This window comes from Aythya fuligula, chromosome 5 (assembly GCF_009819795.1).
Source record: "Aythya fuligula isolate bAytFul2 chromosome 5, bAytFul2.pri, whole genome shotgun sequence".
NCBI classification, from domain to species: Eukaryota; Metazoa; Chordata; class Aves; order Anseriformes; family Anatidae; genus Aythya; species Aythya fuligula.
This window is the reverse complement of record NC_045563.1, coordinates 60,677,195-60,697,510: the sequence shown is the minus strand read 5'-3', so window position 1 is coordinate 60,697,510 and position 20,316 is coordinate 60,677,195. Positions and strand designations below refer to the sequence as shown.

At 36.1% G+C, this 20,316-nt stretch overlaps 1 protein-coding gene across 3 annotated transcripts in view; it reads right to left on the bottom strand.

Moving 5' to 3' along the window:
• Positions 1 to 20,316, bottom strand: part of SOX6 (SRY-box transcription factor 6) — a 386,149-nt gene that overhangs the window by 257,457 nt on the left and 108,376 nt on the right. Inside the window, exon 1 of one of the 3 annotated variants that reach the window (XM_032188153.1) lies at positions 15,874 to 15,907. The exons of the other annotated variants lie outside the window; for them this stretch is intronic. The gene's annotated coding sequence lies outside the window, so the exon portion shown is untranslated. Of the gene's footprint in view, positions 1 to 15,873; positions 15,908 to 20,316 lie in introns of those variants that run through there. 3 annotated transcript variants of the gene reach the window in all.

The following is a 20,316-nucleotide window of genomic DNA, read 5'->3' as shown; positions in this document are numbered from 1 at the left end:
TATAAAAAAAAAAAAAAAAAAAAAAACTTTTCCAGGAATTCCCCTCAATGCAGCAGTCAAAACAAAACCCATCTCGCTACTGATGTTACATCAGTCCATACAAGTGTGCCAGCCCGTCGCTAGCAGCTCACGACTGCACAAACCCCGCATGTAACCAATAAGCTTGCCAGAGTGTGGCATTGTAAGTAAACATGAAAAACTAGAGGGGACAGTTTACTTATATACGTATTAGATTTAAAAGTCCTGCCCAGAGCAACAGGATTAAATCTTTTATAATTTCAAGAGAGATGAATTCACGCTAATGAGATCTGGGAGCACTTCTGAAGGAAGTGTCAAATTCTGAATTCCTGCCTGACCTCCATGGGTACTGGGTCTGCCCTTACGCGTCCCGGTGCAGCGCTGCTATATGTTCCACTGGCACAATGCCTAGAGCATCACCACTGCCAACCCACACCAGAGCAGCCTGCGTTTCGGTTTTGCTCAATACAGAGGGACTGAGCTACACCCTAGCAGAGTAAATGAAGAGACGCCAGCTGACTAAAGGTTCTGGGATGTGGCCCACAATATCCAAAGCGTTTTGGTAGCAGAGGGGATTTTCTGTGTATGAGACACAGATGAGCCCGATTTTAAAAAATAATAAATATTTTACAATTAAAGCATGATAAAGCAGGGAAACAAAGGAAGGGGTTGTTACTTCAAATTGTGTTCTACGTGTGCCATTTTAACATATGGTGGGATACAGCAGTAGGTGGTGTACTGTTAGTTCGCCCAGAATAAACGAGTGCCTGAATAAGTGAATTGATTAAGTTGGTTTGCATTGCTAGCCTTTCGCAGCCTGAAGCGAGAGGGACAAATGGGAGCTCCCCTCCCACCCCACAAGCCAAGCAGCATGGCATTGAAGGAAGGGGTACAGCCATGAGCTCCTACCCTGGTTAAGATGCACCTTTCGCTGAGGGCTGGGGCACTGGCACGGGCCCAGAAGGAAGGTATGGACACTGCGGGGCTGACAATCCCGCCATGTTTATTAGTGGTAAGCTCCAGGAAATGTTCCACATAGCCCTCATAGTTTTCTGGCTTCAGACTTAAATGCATACATGCACTCGCTCACACCATCCCTTCTTAAGTTTCCTTTGAGGTTTCAATGCTCTGCTCTTTTACCCTCGGGAGCGGCTTCTCCCTGCAGGCCCTGGGCCCTCCTCCTTTCTATGCACATCCTGGGAAATGCATTTTGTTACCACCCTGAGATGGGCCATACAGTGCGATGTACAGTATCAACCAAGTGGTCTCACTGAGGTTATCGCTGATCTAAGTGATTAGATAAGGAGTTCATTACTTATTGCCTGCTCCCACAAAAAGCTCCATTTCCCAGGTCCAATGAGTTACTTATCTACAACTCTACAAGGCCTGCAGCTATGCTTGTAATAAGATTAACAAAAAGAGATCTCAGGTACCTCTGCATAACAAGACAACTTGGGTGGAGAAAAGGAATAAAATTCCAAAAGGGAGCTTCTGGAATATCTGGATAGGATAGGAACTTGAACGGTGAGCTGAGCTAGACAAAAAGAAAAGAAAACCTATGTGGAACTAGAATTATATATATGTGAACATCTGTGATATACGATCTGATATATGCATCTGATATATGCATATACATATACGCTTCACTGTGGTGTGTGAATGTGTGTACAGAGGAAGGGAGGTTTTTTGTTTTGTTTTTTCTCCTGTACCCCATTTTCCAGATGTAAGCCGTGAAACACATCCAAGCTCCTTAGAAAGGGAAGTGTCAAGTGGCTCAGTCAGGTGGCTCAGGCTGAGCTGTTGCAGTTATCACTCCACTGAAAATGAACAACAAACTCAAATAACAGAGGCTGTGTTTGATTCTGGATCTTTCTGGGTTTTCTTTCTCTAGTTCCCAACCTCACAGCCTCACCTCTCTCCCTCCCTTCCATACTTAGCATAAAGTTATGATGTTCTTTACTATAATAACGAATGGAATTCCCAGATTATTATTTTAGAGGCTTATCTTGATTCTGAGAGTTTTTATGCGCTTACCACCTATACAAAGAGGCTTTTTCATATGTATTTCAGCTAATATAGAAATAGGCTTGCAGTCAGTATTAATTTTTACAGCTTAGCAGATAGTCACATTTATTTCCAAAGATTTCATTTTTTTTTTCTTGATTGCACTTTTGCATCCCTCTGTGTGCAGCTGCACTACACACTCATCTGTGAACCTGGACCAATTGCCAGCAAATAGAATACCTCCATCCTTAAAACATTTTATTTTATTTTATTTGTATAAAAACATATATAACCTGCACTTTGCTCTCTGTACAAATCTGTAAATGCATACATGAGTGAGCCTGTTGGAAACTGGATTCCCCTTCAGCATGTTACTTATTTCCAGGTAATCTCAGCTGTGAATGTACTAGTGCTGTCACTATGGCCAGCTTTATATTGGATATTTTTCTCAATGCAGATGTATAGCTATTTGCCTTTTCTTTACTTCTCTGTAAATGCCATATGGACAGAAATCATCGAGTCACCAGATCATACATTTATTTTTATGATATATTATGCTGTTTGATGTCATGTTGACATCTAATTGATGTTGTTTTTGCTTTTTTTTTGTCTTTGTTTTGTTTCTTGGTTTCAATAAAAAGAGAATTTAAAAAAGGCTGTAGAGTGATGACTTAAGGCACTTGACAGACATGAACATAGTATGCATCTCTTTTATGATGTGTTGCTGAGTAATTGGGTATATTTCTAGCTTTAGATAACATATATGAGACCTCTGAATTCTTACTGTATAGTAAAGTATTTGTATAAGCCTAGCCTATAACCTCAAAGGAACTTTTTTCTCTAGCAAGAAGTACATAGAGAACATGTTTTCAATAAGGCTTAACCCATGATTTAAGAGCCAATAAAGAAAGGTTTTCCATAAAGAAATGAGAAAGCAACAATAGAACTAAAATGCAACATGCTGAAGATTAAATATGTTCCATCAGCACAACAGTGTCTTATTGTACAGTAAAGAGCAGAAGGGGATGATTAATAGTAAAAGGTATGCATGTCAAAAGAAAAATAAATGCAATTTAGACAAAGTACACACTTATTAACAGAGAACATCATTTACAGTTATTCAGATTGGAGGAAGGCAAGAATAAAACTAGCAGAGAATGTATTTCAATATGTGAAGTCCCACTCGTCTTGGTACAAAGTGACACACACACACACACACACACACACACACACACACACACACACACTACATTTTTGGGTCCTAGAGAGTGGGAAGGAAGGGAAGAAGCCAGAACTTGGGAAACAAGCACGGGGACCAGGCTTTATGCAGAGCAGTGAGGGACGGGTTAACTTGTCTGTCAGGGACCAAGCCTCTGCCCCAGCACCTACCAAGACACAAGCATTCAAGACCAACTAAAAAGTTGCAGACAAGTGGTTCCTGACTTGCAATATACTGTGAGACGATGTGGGGAAGAGCACCTCCTCTATGTTTGCCAGAAACATTATTAAAACGACCAGTCATTAATTCAACATTAAAAACATTCCAAATTTTGATCTAGAAGGATACAAATAGCAGTGTGCCAGTCCAGCCCGTTTGTGAAAATTGCTCTTTCACATTCCACAACAAAATATGACTACAAATATATAAGCAACAAGGAAAAACACAAGACAAAAAGAAACTATCCATTTCATTCTACATATAAGAAACCTTATAGCACAGTTCCATAAAATACTGCTCACAATGCTCAAATATTTCCACATAAAACCACACACACAAAACAAGTACAGGTTTATATGGAAGGCAAGAAAGGTAGATTTTAAACAACAAAGAGAGCTTTGAGAAGTTGTAAATTAAGATAAAACATAAATGTTTGTTCAATGTTAATTGTAGAAATTGCTACCAGTCCTACTTTGTGTAAATAATTACACACTATATGGGAAAGAGGAACAGTAAGAAAACAAGGGTTATAACTCCATCAATAAGTATCTAGAGAAGATGAAATTTTTTTATGCTCCACTCTCCTAATATATAGTATCAGAAAACCAGACAAGGAATTAAGTCTATAATTCACCATATGCATATTTTTACTAGACATGAGATATAAATCAAAGTGGTAGATCTGAAGCATACATCTCAAATGCGCATCCTTAAGACGCCTTCTTAACTATTTCTCAGAATTCCAACCTGTCCTAAAAATATTTTGATTCCATTCTAATCTATCTTATGTGACCTCTGCAGAAATGATTCTTTGCAACTCTGGCAAGTTTCTCTCTACCATTTTCATTAGATGAAGGAATCCTTCAATTTGCAGGGAAGTTCTCAGAAGTTCCGTATTCTAGGACTATTATTGCCGGAACTCACTGAGCTCTTGCTATATTCACATACGTAAATTTGAAAGCCAGGAATTATAAATATGTACCTCATTCACGAAAGCACACCCAAGTTCAGAAGTGAATTATTCATACAAGTAACGTGCATTATTAAAGCAACTGAAGGTGATTACAAAGAGCATGACATTAGACACTTTACACGCATCAGGCAAGGTCCTCAATTCTGCAATTGTCAACTTGCACAATTTCTCATTTTCTAAACTGCCTTTAATTTCTTTGCCTGTTAAATCCTATAGCTATAAAAGTTGTTGTTAGATGCTCTCAAAGACACACAAAAATTTACCCATTCATTTTAAACCAGATAATCCTGACATAACTTACTGCATGGTAGTATGACAGAATACCATAAAGACCTATGGCTTGCTCAAGCAGCTTGTACCTTGAGACTCTATTAACTTCTACCTAATCATCAAATGTCTTCAGGATTTTATACTTTGTAAGAAGAGAGATTTCTATACCTTGTAACTAGTCTTCAAGTCTGTGTGTGCTGCGGTGCACGGATGCAAGAATTTGAGAAGAAACACTCCACTGTGATCTTAAGAGACAGCATGAAAAAGTTACCACAAAAGTAATGAATAAAGAGAACTGAGACACTTAACTGGGCTTTCCCACTTCCTAAGTCTAGAAGTGGAAAAAAAAACACACACCTGTACCAATATGGTTTACTAGTTCTCTCTGTTAATGAAAGAATGAGAAGACATGAGGAGGTCAAGGAAACACACATGAATGGAATTGCTAAAATTGTTAGAGAAACCTTCTATTTTATGGACAGTGTCAATAAATAGTTTTTTTTTGTTGTTGTTAAATAAAATCCCAGAGAAGTGTATAAATTATTTGCAGTATTATAATAATTCTAGCAACAATATAGTATGTTTGTTTCATTATGAATCCATTCCCTACAATACTAAAAACTATAAAGTAAATTATGATTGCCGCACAAGTGTGCATCTAAATAACAAACAATACTCTCACTAAGGCATAGTCAGCTTTTTATGAAAGTTTGGAGGAAGTCATCTTCTGATTTTAAGACTGTCATACTTTTAAGCAAATGTAGAATGACTTAAAATAAACATTGCAGGAGGGAGCTCATGCTCTAGGCTTCACCAAGCAATCAGCAAGGCATCTGACACGCTACAGAAAACCTGCAAAATCTAGCAAATAAATCATGTAACACCCATTCAGTATCCTACAAAGCACACAGTGGGGAGCTGACACATTATTAACTGACTGTAATTTTCACAAACTGTAACATACTAAGAGCTTTATGACATACATGTGTGAAATATATGTATATATGTTATAAATATATATTTATTTAAGCATGTTATTCAAGGTACTTCAGTTAAATCCTTGGGTCACATCCGTCTTCAAGTTAATGGCATCAAAAACATCTATGAACATCTATTATTACAATAAACTAATTTGGAAAACACCTCCATCTCATGATTCCACTCTATCAAAATCACAGGCTTTTGATGATGGGGATAGTATGTTACAGGACAAGGGGACCAACCTCAGCAACAAAGATAACGTTTGGACAAACGATTACAAAGTGGTGCTTCCCTCAAAAATGAGCTTTTATATCAAATTATATGTGATATAAACTTGCTTAAAACCTACTTCTTTGGTGGGAAAAAGTCCATGTGGGACACTGTAAGTTCCAAGGAAGCCATCCAGAAGGAAAGAACTGAAGGTGATACAACACAGACCTCAGCATGCAACAAACATCTTTCCTTTTGCTCTGGTGAAGATTTATAAAACTTTACAGAAGCAAACCTCACCTTTCCCATTCAGGTGCAAAAAGAATTCTGCAAATGACAGAGCACTGGCTTTTGAAACTTTACATTGTTCTGCCACACACAAGAATAGCTTGAGGTCCCAAAGGTTCATACTAGAAAATGGCACGTTACCAACTCTCATTACAGCCTGCCAACCTGTAGATTATCTTCTTGCACAGGATTTCATCTGATACTTTCACATTTACAACCCTTTACAATACTCAGCAGTTTCTATTTAAATAAAAGTAGACAAGATTAAAAAAAATAAACCTGAAGTACAAAATACAGGGTAGATGTGAAAGCTGAGAGCATTTTCCTCTCTATTGTTCATTATTCTTTAATGTATCATTCTCTTTCTGCATGTAGGCCAAAAAAATAAATCCAATGTAAACACAAAAGGCAAATACCTTTTGAAGGCCAGGCAAATATTTGAAAAGCAAAAAAGAGATTCTGCTTTTATCTCTAGATCACCCTACAATTTAATGGTTAGTGGAGAGGGGTTTCTTTTCTACTTTCTTTCTTTTCCTTTTCTCTCTTTTTGAGGGAATGCAGCAGGGGCAGGTCTGCACTTCATAGCTCATGCAATGGTTATCAACCTATAAACTATAACAATTGGATAACAAAGGTCGGATAATTATACCATACTTGTTATCAGTGCAGAAAGAAAAACTGCCAGTATAGAAGGACTTTTAGGTGACAAATCAACGTATTAAAAAAACTGATCCAATATTATTTTTAAAATATGAAAATTACGTGCTTGACCTTGTAATCTGGTGTGTGTAATTTATAAGTGAAGTGCAGATGCTTGTATAGGGCTTAATGATTTTAATGAGATTTCTCAAAATCCAAGTAACCTTAATGCATGGACTAGAGAAAAATACTCAGGCCTTCAAATATGCTGGTAATATCAAATAGCATTAAAGTATAAACAAAAAGAATATCTGCCAGCAAAAATGGTAAAGCTGTTTAACTATTACCAGTGTGCTCACAATCACCTAGTAGAAAAAATAAATGACTCCCCATGTGAGTCTATGGACCTGATTTGAAAAAGCTGCTGGGTGGGAATAAAGCTCTTGAAACCGAAGTGGAATACAAAAGCTTTCTTTTGTCCCCTTATCACTAGAGTCCTGGATTCTCGGGTCACTACTGAACACAAGTGTGCAAGTGCTCAATGGTTCAATAACACAGGTTGACGCTCTCATGGCAATAGCAAATCTTTACCAATCTCGCACAAAGCCCAGCAATTACATCAAGAAAGATACTATCTGGTCCTTTCATTCAGAGCACGCTCATGACATATTTTGGGAATATACAGGCAAGTTGCCTCACCTATTTTATGAATAAAAAAGCCTTTTCGGCTGCTCAGTTCTTTACAGTGCAACCTTTCATGGAACAAATTGAAAACAAAAACTCAGTAACTCCATATAACAGGAGTCTGTGCTTTCTTAAATTGTATATTAAAAAAAAAAAAAAGTAAATAATTAAGGTAAACAATATTAAAAACATCAATGCATTAAATAAGGTAAGGATTTAATAGCAACAACTATTTAAAAAATGAAAAAACCTCACACCCTTTAGTTTGTTGCTTAGAGTAGCACAAAAAAATAAGAAGGAAAAAAAGCAGGATAAACTGATGAGAAGAAAAAGGAGAGTCATGTCTTAGGGATCCATAATAAAATATTGTTTAAATCTTAGCCTCTGTATATAGAACTGTATTAAGTGTATATATACTGTGAGGTGAAATGTTCAGCTTAATTGGTTAGCTGGTGAGAGTGAAATTTCTTACATCAAAAGGACAACATTTGGTAGTTTGCCCCCAAATCAGCTTCTATAATAAGGTTAACAGTATAATCAATGGCCAACTTGATTCGCACCCAGTTATCTGCACTCTTAGATCATCTTCTCCTACACAGACAAAATTTCCTGAGAATTAAATGTATATATTTAGATTCTTTGTTGTATGTGTCTATATTGTACCTTGTATTCATCAGCAGCTGAAGTACAACATGCTGGAACATTTTTAATACATGATTTTCAACTTACAAATGTTCTTCTAAACTCTAATATAATTTTTTTTGTGTAACAAGGAATTATAATTCTCTAATTTTTCAACTATATTTCTCTGTGACTAGAAACTAATAGAGGTTATTTAAAGGCCATCTGCTATAAGACTTTAAAAAAACATATGAACAAATATTTCAGCAGAAAAGGTCTCTTCCAGAGTATAAACAAAAAGAAATGACTTCAGCTTGTCACCTGTCCACTGTCTTCAAGGGTTTTATATATGTTCAAGTTGTAAAGTATGTGTACTTTATTATCTTTTATTTGACAGAAAAGTGATAAACACTCCTTCTAACCAGAGAGGTTTGATCACCAAAGTAGGATTAAAACAGAAAACAGAATTAATACTTGCTTATTCTTGTAAGAAACATATATGGATAAAAGCCAAAAAATTATTACAAAATCTATATTCTAACATTAATAATAATCATAATCTAAGCATCTAAAGGTTTTTTTGGATAAGTTCTTTCACAGTTTTCACAATGTAACAACAGGTTAAAAGATTATGGTATTCCAGAGGAAAAGGCAACACAACCAATGAGAAAAGGAACCATATTCCAGAGTAGCAGAAAGAAAAATTAGGGCACACCAACCATTCATGGTGAGATTTATCAAGATTGTGACTGTGCTACTTCCAAAAAATATGGCCAAAAAATGGTCTGTGATGCCTTTTTCCTCAAAGTCCTTGGGGAAGAAAAGAAAGAAAAAAAGCTGACAAAGAACATTGATATGATCTGCATAATTTCCAAAAGCAATTTTATAAATATTTCACGTAACAAGCAAATATAAACAATGCCCAATTCCCAATCTGCTTAATATTATAAATCCTGAAAGTGCAAGGTGGAATAACAGGATGGTTACAAGTCCATTGATAGGCAGGAACTGATTCAAGCATTTTGTAAGTAAAATTGCAACCAATAGCCTGTAAGACTCAGAATTATTCTAATCTACTACCAATTTATATCAGCTAACTCTCACTATTTTAGCTGATAGTGCTTTCCTCCTCTAAAATCTAGAATAGCATCTCTGAAAGTAGAATGATGCACAAGACAGACATACATATTTATATATGTAAGTATGAAGTTTTGTGTCTAATATTAATATGAAAATTATATAGGAAACTATTATGCATATGTACATAAATGACATGTACGCACATGCTCACATACATATGCCGATACACTTTTGCATACACAAATATATATATAAATAATGGACAAAACAGACTTGTATGCAGGTACATAAGTATGTGTTTCTGTGTATGCTTTTATATAGACATACATAAATACATAGACAAAAATGTCAACGTCATACAAACATAATATAGAAGGAATTCACTAAGCTAATTGTTAGTTCGGAGGACTACAATAAATAACTGCCTTAGAACAAATAACATTGTTCTACTGCATTACGTGCATCACATTGCAGGACCAAAGTCTTTGCTATAAATGTTCTACTACATTGATAACCTCCTAGTCTACATCTCAAAACCACAGTTCAGGTTTATAAAAAGAGATATTTTTAAATAACAATAAATATTATTTTTTTCTTTCAATTGCTTACTGTGTGGCTCAGTCTCTTTAGACTCATCTGGCATCAGTCAATCCATTTTGTATGGTTTTAATAATTTATGAAGATGTATTCAGATACATGGGCACATTTTTTAAACTAAAACAGTTGCTGCACTGCTGGAGGTGCAGAAGTAAAATCAGAACATCACCACTAATGAATTAAAATTCAACTACGAATTAGCTGTGTTTCACCATTGCAGACGAAGCAAATCATTCTTCCTGTATATGCCACTATGCTGTTGAAAGTGTGCAAGCAATCTTGTTTGCAAGACTTCTATGATCACCTACCAACTAAGGCATGTTGGTCACACCTTTAAAGGCTAGTGGAGAGACAGTGTAAAAAAGCATTCAGAAAAAGGCTCAGTAATTTATTTGCCGGTACCATTTTATCTTTCTAATTTTTCCCTGAAAATATCAATTTTAGGAAAATGAATAAATGATATTTCTCACACAATACAGAAGTCGTTACTGATACTAGGAGAAGTAGTCACTTTTTACTCTTTCCACCCACACAGTACAGACAGCTAGTAGCAGAAGACAGAGGACAGATTGTCTGGATTTGACATGTAACTCTGGATTACATGTCACAGCTAAAGGATGCAGGAACAAGTAATCCTAATGAAGTCCATACACTAACTTCAGACTTATACCGATATAGCTCAAAGCAGAACCCAATCCTCCCCAGAACAAAAACTGCTATTCCTGATTGCTTTAGTTGACTTTGACATCAATTCCAAAACTTAGCTCTTTCTGTGATATAGGAGATCTAGGCAGGTGTGCACTCGACTCCTGGTTCTGAATCCTGACAAGCAAGGAAGGCTTATTATTCTCTTATGTAAGTTCAGAAGAAATGTAGCAGCTCCCTTCTTACTAAGAATGTAAAACAAAACAATCTTTCTCTCCTGCAGTGTTTGGCCTTTACATTAAACAATACTGTAGATTAGTAATCAGGTTTACCAGACAGTTGTCATGGGGTCACCAGCAGCAGCTTTTTTTTTTTTTTTTTGCCTCAAAAATGTGCACCTAATGTGATGATAGCATTAAACAGACTGTAACTGATGGGAGAAGTGGAGAGAAGAAAGAATAATCAACAACATACTGAAAATATCTCTCCAAGAAAAAGCAGTCTATTGAAAAATCACAGAGAAGAAAGATTCAGTGTAAGCACTAGTAGACCATATATATTACCTCTATAAATGCTAAAAGCTTACCACAGTAAAGGAAGAACAAAGATAGATGTGATTTAGTTCATGTTTTTCATGCAAAAATTGGGAAGTATGCTTATATATATGCTTGTTGTGTGTTTTTTTTTTCCCAAGTTACAGACAATTGTTCTACTTTCCTATTAAGTCTAAACTAAACAAATAATGTTATGATGAAAAGTCTGTTTTGAAAAAACTAAACATAGTTAGGATTTGCCTGAGGTAATTCTCACTAAGATTTAAAACATGATTCTCCAACTGTAAAATGGTAAGAAACTTGCACATGCACAGAAACTACCAGATATTAGACAAACTGGGGTATACAGTCCACATTAGCCACACCATCCAGAAGCAGAGAGGCCACAAGGAGAATCTTGTCTGCTGATGTCCCAGAGATGCAGCAACATCCGTGTATTATAGCGGCTGTTGTAGTGCCCAACTTTGGCCTTTTCCCAAGGCAATGGAGGTTGGTCGGTTTGAGCAATTTAATCAGAAGCCCTGACAAACCTCCGCTCTGTTGGGAGCAGCACGGCTTGCCTCCTACACTGAACACCTGCAAGGCCCAGTCTCATCAGCCTGAAACAGAGATGTCTGTGGGACAACAGTCAATCCCCCATCCTTTGTCTCTCAGAAACTTGGGTGAATACAGTTTGAGAAAGTTTATTTAAAAAAAAAAAAAAAAAAAAAAAAAAGTCTAAAAGCTCTAGAATAATTAGTAACTAGTAAGTATACAAATACTGATTTTACTATCTTTAGAAGGATGGAAAAAATACCAACAGATTCTCCTCTAGTATGTATGAAAACACAGCTAAAGCCTGTGTAGTAAAACAGTGAGGGGATTACATTTTACACTTCTAGGGATCTTAGGTACTATCATCCACTGCTACCACAGAACTGTATTCAGACAGTGAAAAATGTCACGTTTGATTGCTCCAGGATTTAGCAGCTGAAAATAAAACAATGTGCCTTGAAGAAATTCACTGTTTCATGAGCAAGTCTTCTAAAAAAACTATTGAAATATGATGGATATAATAAAGAACACATGCAATTCCTGCTTCTAATGAGGAAGAAAGGAACGAAAAGATGTTTTCCTCTAACTGTGTACGATTCAATTAACTCTTCACACCCTTCTCTCTTTGCAGCTGTTTAAAATACTATTTTCCATAAGACTTTAAAAATGCTAGTCCCAAAGGCAAAATGAAATCTTAAAAGATTTCTCTATATATTATCTGAGATGGATCAAGTGATGATAGACACCTACAAACCTAAGTGGCATTTTCAAAAAGCATTGAGCACTTAGTAGCTTGTGCGGAAACCAAAGCCCACAAGACACTAGGCTTAGTGACCTGCTTTATTCAGTTGTTTAGATTATTTTTATATAAAAAATAATGTTATATTTATATTAAAAGTAACGTTACAGTTTTTCTTGTTCTAGATGGAGAGTTCTCAGGTTTCTATATTTTCTATTTAATCTCCTGTCGAGATAGATACCGACATGCAAAGTCACAAGATTGCCCTGAATTTACCCTTTTTTTCAAGATGCAACCTGGCAGTTTTGCATCTGACTGCTCTAAGCTGATGATGCTCTGCAAGGACTCTGCAGAAGCCAGAGTTGTTCATGAGCTCCTTTGGTCCTGAAGCGTGGCTAAGCACCAGCTGCACCATATTTATCTACTTGTTTATGAAAGAGTTTCCCCCTCATTGTGTGGATAACTGACCTTAGCCATAGCTAATAAGACATGAGCTTCCTTGAACTATGCAGCTTTACACTGAATCTTATAAAATACTTCAGTGTTATCCATATAGCCTCACTGAGCTCCTAATGAACTGAAACACATTCTCTCCCCAGCACTGTCATCACAGACAAGGTGTGGTCCAAGAAACAAAAAACACTGGCCCAACCTTTGCTTCGGCCATCTGTTTCTGTAGACAAGCTTCTCGTTACTACCAGGCTTTTATAAAGTAGAGAATGAAACGACGTGTAGATATTTATACTCCACCCCACCCATCATGTCATCTTACTGTCCCTAGCACGCAGTGACGAGAACGGTTTGCTTTCTGCAGGTAAACCGCTTCAACAGCTGCCCCTAAATTTCAGCTGTGTTTCCAGATATACAGCTGGCTAGTCACAGACCTCTGGAACTCACTCTGGGAATCCACCACTTCTCAGCCTCAAACCTTTAGACACACCAGGGAGCTACACAGTCTGCGCTGAAGAGAATGCAGCAACTTTACTTAACGTGAAAACCCTGCTCAAACTAGTTCTGCTAAATCAGATGATGTTCTTATCAATCCATTCCAGATGTTTCAAACATTTTTTTTTAATAGACAACCGAGAAGCTACAACTGGCACAAAAGCAAGGGTCATATCAGCCATAGAGCCCTGCAGAACTGGCTGTGGGGACTTTTTTCACAGGTTATGTTATATGATACTGGTGAGTTTGAAATGTCACAGGAATGGACACAAAAAGACAGCTTCTGCTCTTTTGTTTCTTTTCTATATTTAACAATATTACTTTTATAATAGTTACTATAAAACATAATTAAATGACAATTTACACTGGCTTATAGCTGAGAAAGTTTTTCCAGAAAAAACTCTTTAGTTTCTTTTTAGTTTCTCTTTAGTTGTGGGTAATATTTGATGATTTAGGATTCTGTCAATGAACCAAAACTTAGAATAGATTTTAAAATGATTATTAAAGTCTGTCAGCTGAACCAATACAGTGCGTCAGCTCAGGTATCAGCTATATTTACATACAAAATGCAATAAATCCTGAAATACTACTTCAAAATCCAACCAATTTGTCTACTTTGTGGGTTAACACACACGTAAGTAATAATATCACCTTTAATCAGTCCAAGTAAGCAAACAGCAAGTTTCTTTCTTTTTTTTTTTTTTTTCTCCAGCAGAACTACACTGGTTGTTCCTGATGAAGTTCCAAGCAGAGCATTCCAAAGATTCACTCGTGCAGGAAAACATTTGAGCTTGACTCAGTTGCCAGCTCTTTCCTAATTTTTCTATTCACTTTCTCATTCTGAAGCAAGCATTCTTCTCCAGTACTAGTTAAAAGAGCTTCTCTAATTTAACTTTAATTTTTGCCTTCAACATCTGGGAAACTTCATTTCTCTAATCAGTTTCTTACTTTCCTCCACTAATTACAATCTTGTTTTTTCACGTATATCATTTCCTGTGTGATAATTTTGCATCATTGGGTTTCTTGCTCTTTATATATTTCCTAGACCCTAGTGTTCAAATTCAGGCAAAGCAGCTTATTTATGATGTCCACCTTCTCCTAAAAAATAAATAAATAAATAAAATAAATAAATAAAACAGATACTAGGATAAAATGTGCCTCAATAATCTATTTGCTTCCCTATACCTGAATGTTTAGCATAGCTTCCAAAAGGCCGGTAGTTATTGCCCTGGAAGCTCCACCTGCAGCAGATTCTGGGATTTCAGTTTACTCGAACGTGACGAGTCACTCTTCAGAAGAATCAGGCACCTGCTACCTCTTCTTGAGCAGGCCAACGTCACAACGTCACATGCAAACCAACAGGGCCTGGCAGACCAACGCCACTTCCCTTTTCACTTTCCTCACTGCCTGTTGTTCCCTTCTTTCCCTTTCTCCTTTGCCCTAGGCCATATCTCAATTCATTCTCAAAATCAAAAGGTTTTTTCCTTTCTGTATGGCTCAAGGAAGGTTGCCATGTAGAGCTAAAGTTGCTACAGGGGCTCAGCCTTCAAATTTGGGTTGCTTTGCTTTTAATCTGCCTTTTGCTTCTTGCCTTATCACAACTCCTACCAGGTAGCTTTCAGGCTGTTTCATAGGCAGCAGCTAAAATCTAGAGATGGTAAACTTTTTCACCATGACAGATACTGTAGTAACACTATAAGCATATATAATGCCATTCTACAAGCAAATCACCTTTTTTTTTTAATGCTACTAATTTAAGTAACAGCACACAAATTAGGAAAAAAAAGAAAAAAAAAAGAAAAAAAACATGAAACACTGTAAACACACTAAGTTCTATAATATTAAACCACAATTATTTAAAGCATTTTACACATCTCATATAATAAGCTAACTAGTGAAGACTGTTGAAAAAAAATACATGTTCACCATAACTTTGGTTTAATAAAATTGGCACAAATATAACAGACAAATTTCAGAGTTTTCTCAAGATAGAGCTATGAGCCTTTAGTAAAATCAGTAAAATTATAAGAATATTCTGTCCAGTTGATCTAATGGTTTGGTTTTCATTTCTCTGTATAAACACAGCAGTGTGTTTACCAAACATCCATTTCCTTCTAACTCCAGATCATAGATTTTTAAACCCCACCAGAAAAAAAAAAAAAAAGTTTTTTAAATGAACACGAATGCGTTCGTGATATTTCAAAATCAAACTTTAATATATCATTCATATCGTGTGAACACTGAACTATAATATCCCTGTAAACGAGAGAGCTCTGTAACATAAATATTTCCATAAACTTCCACAATATGTTCAAGCATGACTAAAGAAAAAATACATAATATATAGCTTGCTGTTGCAAAGGACTCTGCAGGTTTTGCGATCAGGTCTCATATTTAACCACACACCAGTGAAGAATTGTTAAGATATTTCACAGTTAAATACACTGCTTAGCTAACATATATTTCCTCTTACCGACACTAAAGCACAATTTTAATTTCTTTCATTCATTTGAGAAAATTGAGGAGTAACATATGCCGTTTCATCTGCTGACAGTTGAAGTAAATCGACAAAGATTCTTTTTAAAACTGAATTCTCCTTCAATGAAAAACAAAAGGAAAAAACAATATTTCTTTGAGAAGATGTCTAGCTTACCTGGCTTTGCCATTCCACACCGACAGCCCGAACAATATTATCAGCTCTTCAGGTACTAATTCTTGCTAACTGGAAGGATATTTTCTCTCTTGCTGGATTAATAATCAACTTTCCTGATAGTTCATTTGTAATTCTCTGCTGGTTAACCCTTTGTATGGCTCCCATTTTGAGCTCAGCAGACTACACTGTGCAGTTCATTTTAATATGAAAGTAACAAAATATTTCATAGCACACACACGACAACTAAGTAAAGATATAAAGAGAAAGTTTAAGAATATTCAAAAAAAAAAAAAAATTCTTAAAATAAGACTTTCTTTTTCTTACAGACTGTACTTACTAAACCTAGGAGCCCAGTAAACCAAAGCATCAACAAACTGAAAGCTAGGAAGTCCAGCGGCTCGGAAGACAGCATGCTCCCATAAAGCTACTGCTCCAACTCGCCTCTTTAGCGTACGTGTAAATATGACACACGCCTGCTGAACTCCGAAAATAACATCTTTTATTACTGAATACCGTGCTGAGAAATTACCACAGTTATCAGCTTGTGCAAGGCCGTCCATCTGTGTTGTCAGAAAGCAAGAGCAAGAGTGGCCAGGAGTAAAAATGAGATAAGAGAGGCCCAGAATAGCTAAAAAGGGGAGTTCAAATAAGGTCAGAACAGTTTAAGATGGGATACTTAGTAATTATATGTAATTTTATTTTTTCAAAGTAATAGGAGTGAATTCCATACATTTTATCAGTTTCATAAGAATTCAACATATTTCGGTAGCTCTGTAGTGGAATAAGTCAAAAGATTATAAAACAAACCAAGCAAAGGGTATTAGAGGTCTAGTACAGGAAGGTGAAACAATCTGGAAGTCTGAACCTGAAGAAACTAGATATAAAATGGGCCTTGGGATGTGCTTTGGTTGGGGACAGAGGGAAGAGGAAGAGAAAAATAAACTTGTTGCATGGCTGACATGCATCATGCTGCAAAAAAAAAACAGAGAAATCATACAAAAAGCCTTGCTTTTCTTTTTTTGTTGTTGTTCCTGGAAACCAATTACTTGGGGCTTTCGGATGCTTTAGGGAAAATATAAGAGACAACAGTTTGGTCTACTAACAGAATTGCTTTCCTCATAAATTGTGCTACATTTGTTTTATTAAATAATATTGCAGTATTTTTATTTTTTCCCTTAGACAAAGGGACAGAATCACCTAAAGTTACTGCATAGCACAGAACAGACTTTGGCTATTTCCTTTTCTGTAAGAGAAGTCCTATAACAAATCCATTTTTACACAACCGTAGGTCTCTGCTCTCTCTACCGCTCTCTTTACTGTAAGAACTAATAAAGTTTGCTGTAAACTTCGTCTGATATGTGCTTTAGAATTTATGATAAAATGCTATAAAGTGTTGAAGCAAATTTATTTCATATTTATAGTTAATTTTATTCTGTGTGCGTTTGAAGGAAAACCTTTTAGGAACACCAATAATGTGAGAAAGCTACAACAACTAAATTTATTGTTAAGTATCACATCAGTGGTACTCCTGGGGGCTCCTCTTCATGGGAAGAAAGCTTAAACAACATTTTCTAACACGTTGGATTGCTTCCCAGAGATGTGATGGCCTACAGAGGCTGTACTGAACAAAGCCGGCTGGAATAGTAAGTCAGTAAACAAGCCTTTTCAGAGGATGGTCACAAATAAGTGCAACTTTGTTTAATAAAGGCAAATTATAGTTATCTTTTGTTCTTCAGACAGGGCATTATCTTCCTCTCCTATTTCACCTGACTAAGCTGGTGGTATCTCTTCCATCACCTGACTTCGTGGCTGGCTAGAAATAATGGGACGGAACAATCCTCCATTGTTCCAAGAGACAATGACCTTTCATGTCCTTGAAGCTTGCCATGACCTTTCATCTCTCCTAGCCTCCAATGGTCTCTCCTAACAACTAAAACTAGACTCAGGCTGAATTCCAGATTGTCATAAAAAGCCCTGTCCTTTCGAAACAAAACCAATTTTTACACCAAGGTGGAGGAGAAACACAGGTCCATTGTTCCCGCACAGATGGAAGTTAGAGTTACTAAGGCAACAGCTCTAATCCCCCTTTTTACCACCTTTTTCACATCGCTGGCCTATCAAGTGTGCTACCTTTTAACTCATAAGCTCAAAAGCTGGTAGTCTAACTGACTGCCCTAATTAGCTACGATTTTCACAGTACAGACAACATGATGAGCTAATCGAAATTTGCAAAATAATGACGTACCTCCAGCAAATATTCCTCCTCCTGAGGCCCAGTCTTAGAATAACAATAATGAGACCATTATTAGAGGAGGGCATTAAAATGCTGCACTGCTGCTAAACAGAGAACTTAATTGTTCTGGTCTTGTCCATTGAATCAACAACCTATTGTTGTGGACTTGAAAAATAAAGGACTGGAGAATGGGTGCCATAATGATTAGTCTGTGCTGCCATACCAGCACTCTGTAGAATTGTTTTCCTTTTGAAACTCTTGATGGACTAGTAGTTTTGTTTAAAAGTAATATAAAAGGCAATTGTCTGGATAAAAAGTCCTATTTATTGAAATCTTTAGAAGCAGTTGCATGGATTTGTTCATGACCCCCAGGACAAAAACATAGGGACCATAATAATGCTATTTGTAGAGACCACTGCTTGCAGTGACACGAGATAACACTGTCCTGTCTAGCTACTGTAAAAGGAAGGAAGGCATTTCCTTTGCAGACAGAAATAATGACAGAAGGTCAAATAGTGGACAGATCCAATTCATCTCTAAAAAGGAAGAGGTTTTATTAAAAAAAAGACCTAGTATATTTGGTCACAGCTAAGAATTTGGGGTCTAGATCAAACTGATAAAGGTATGCCTAAATCAGCCACAACATGGGACTTTTGTTTGCTTAATGGCTTAGATATTAAGAATGACTGACCTTGTTTTTTCTTTGCATGTTCTATGGAATTATATCATAAACTTTGCCATTGGGAAACTGAATAACATACCTTGAGATGAAGCAACTCAACTGATGTAAATTGCAATTTACTTTTAGTTTTGGACAATCTTTATTTAAAATTGGGGCTGAGAAGAAAAGATACATAAAATCTTTGGACTGTCTTTTTTATTCTTTTTCCTATTTTTATTGATAAGAAGTGAAATGTATGGTTTGTCACAAAGTGTTTAAGCTAAACATGATCTTAAGGGAAAAATAATCCTGCAAATCAAAAATCATAATTTTATTACATCAAATCATTATTAAGTAACACTACATAAGCAGTAACATATTTACATTTTGGAACAGAAAGTGAAATTTTGTCTTTTTTTTCTTTTTTTTTTTGTAAATAGTTAGCTCTCAATGAACCCTCCTACATATGGATTGCTCAGAAATAGGTTATGACTCTAGGTTAATATGAACAACCAGAAACAAGTGAATTAGGGCTTGAAAGAATACCCACGGGAACTGTTATTAATTCAAGGGGAAAAAGTTTAGAATTTAATTTTTTCTTATTCTTATCAATATATTGTAAATCAAAATCAGAACAAAAGTAAAAAGGGAAGAAAAAAACAAAGGGAGAAAACAAAGTTAAAGGTTAACCCACAAGGAATTTTCAGCAGTCCTTAGAACTGCTCATGTAACGAAGAGTTGTCTTGCATGCACTCACAGAACACATTTTCTTTAAACTCAGGGTCTTTTCTTTTGTAAATTGAAAAATGCCTAATATAAAGAAGTATTAAATTGTAAATAAGACCTCTTGCTTCATTCAATCCATGCTTTGCTTCATTTATCTTCATCTTGTTAGGCTAAATTAATTAACAATCTCTGTGTTGCACACTTTCTCTTTTCATTACATCAGATAATGGCCTGGATATGGGAGAAAACCCTCACCACAGGGATCTTGAAATGCTACCTTGAGGAAGAGTCTGTTACATATGTATTGCTTTAGCAATATTAACTAGCTAGATGTTACATTTATTAAATGGGTTCTTCATTGCTTTAAAATAATGATTCTGATTTTGTGAGAAATAAAAAACATTTTTAAAAACTCAGAGGCTTGCAATAGATCGTGCTACAATTTGGGAGCCACAAGTCACTAAAAAAAAAAAAAAAAGTACATAAATTCATAAATAGTTTTACTCGGTGCTTTCTTTAATGCAAAAACCTGCACTTGACTACAATTTCTGGCCAACTGTGTATACAGTCTCAAATACATTAAAGTGTCAAATTACTCAAACCATGTTGCTGTGCCATTTGTCTGTGAATGTTTGGTACGTAATTAATTGGATGGCTAGAATGGTTTCATTCGTAAATCTGGGTATTTTAATACTGTAATGGGAAGCAATGTGCTAAACTATTAGGCAAGTTTTCTTCCTTTAACCTACATTATAGCATCTAGAGCAAAAGGACAAAACAGTAAAGCCTTTTTTAATCTCACCCTGATCAAACAGCCCTCTTT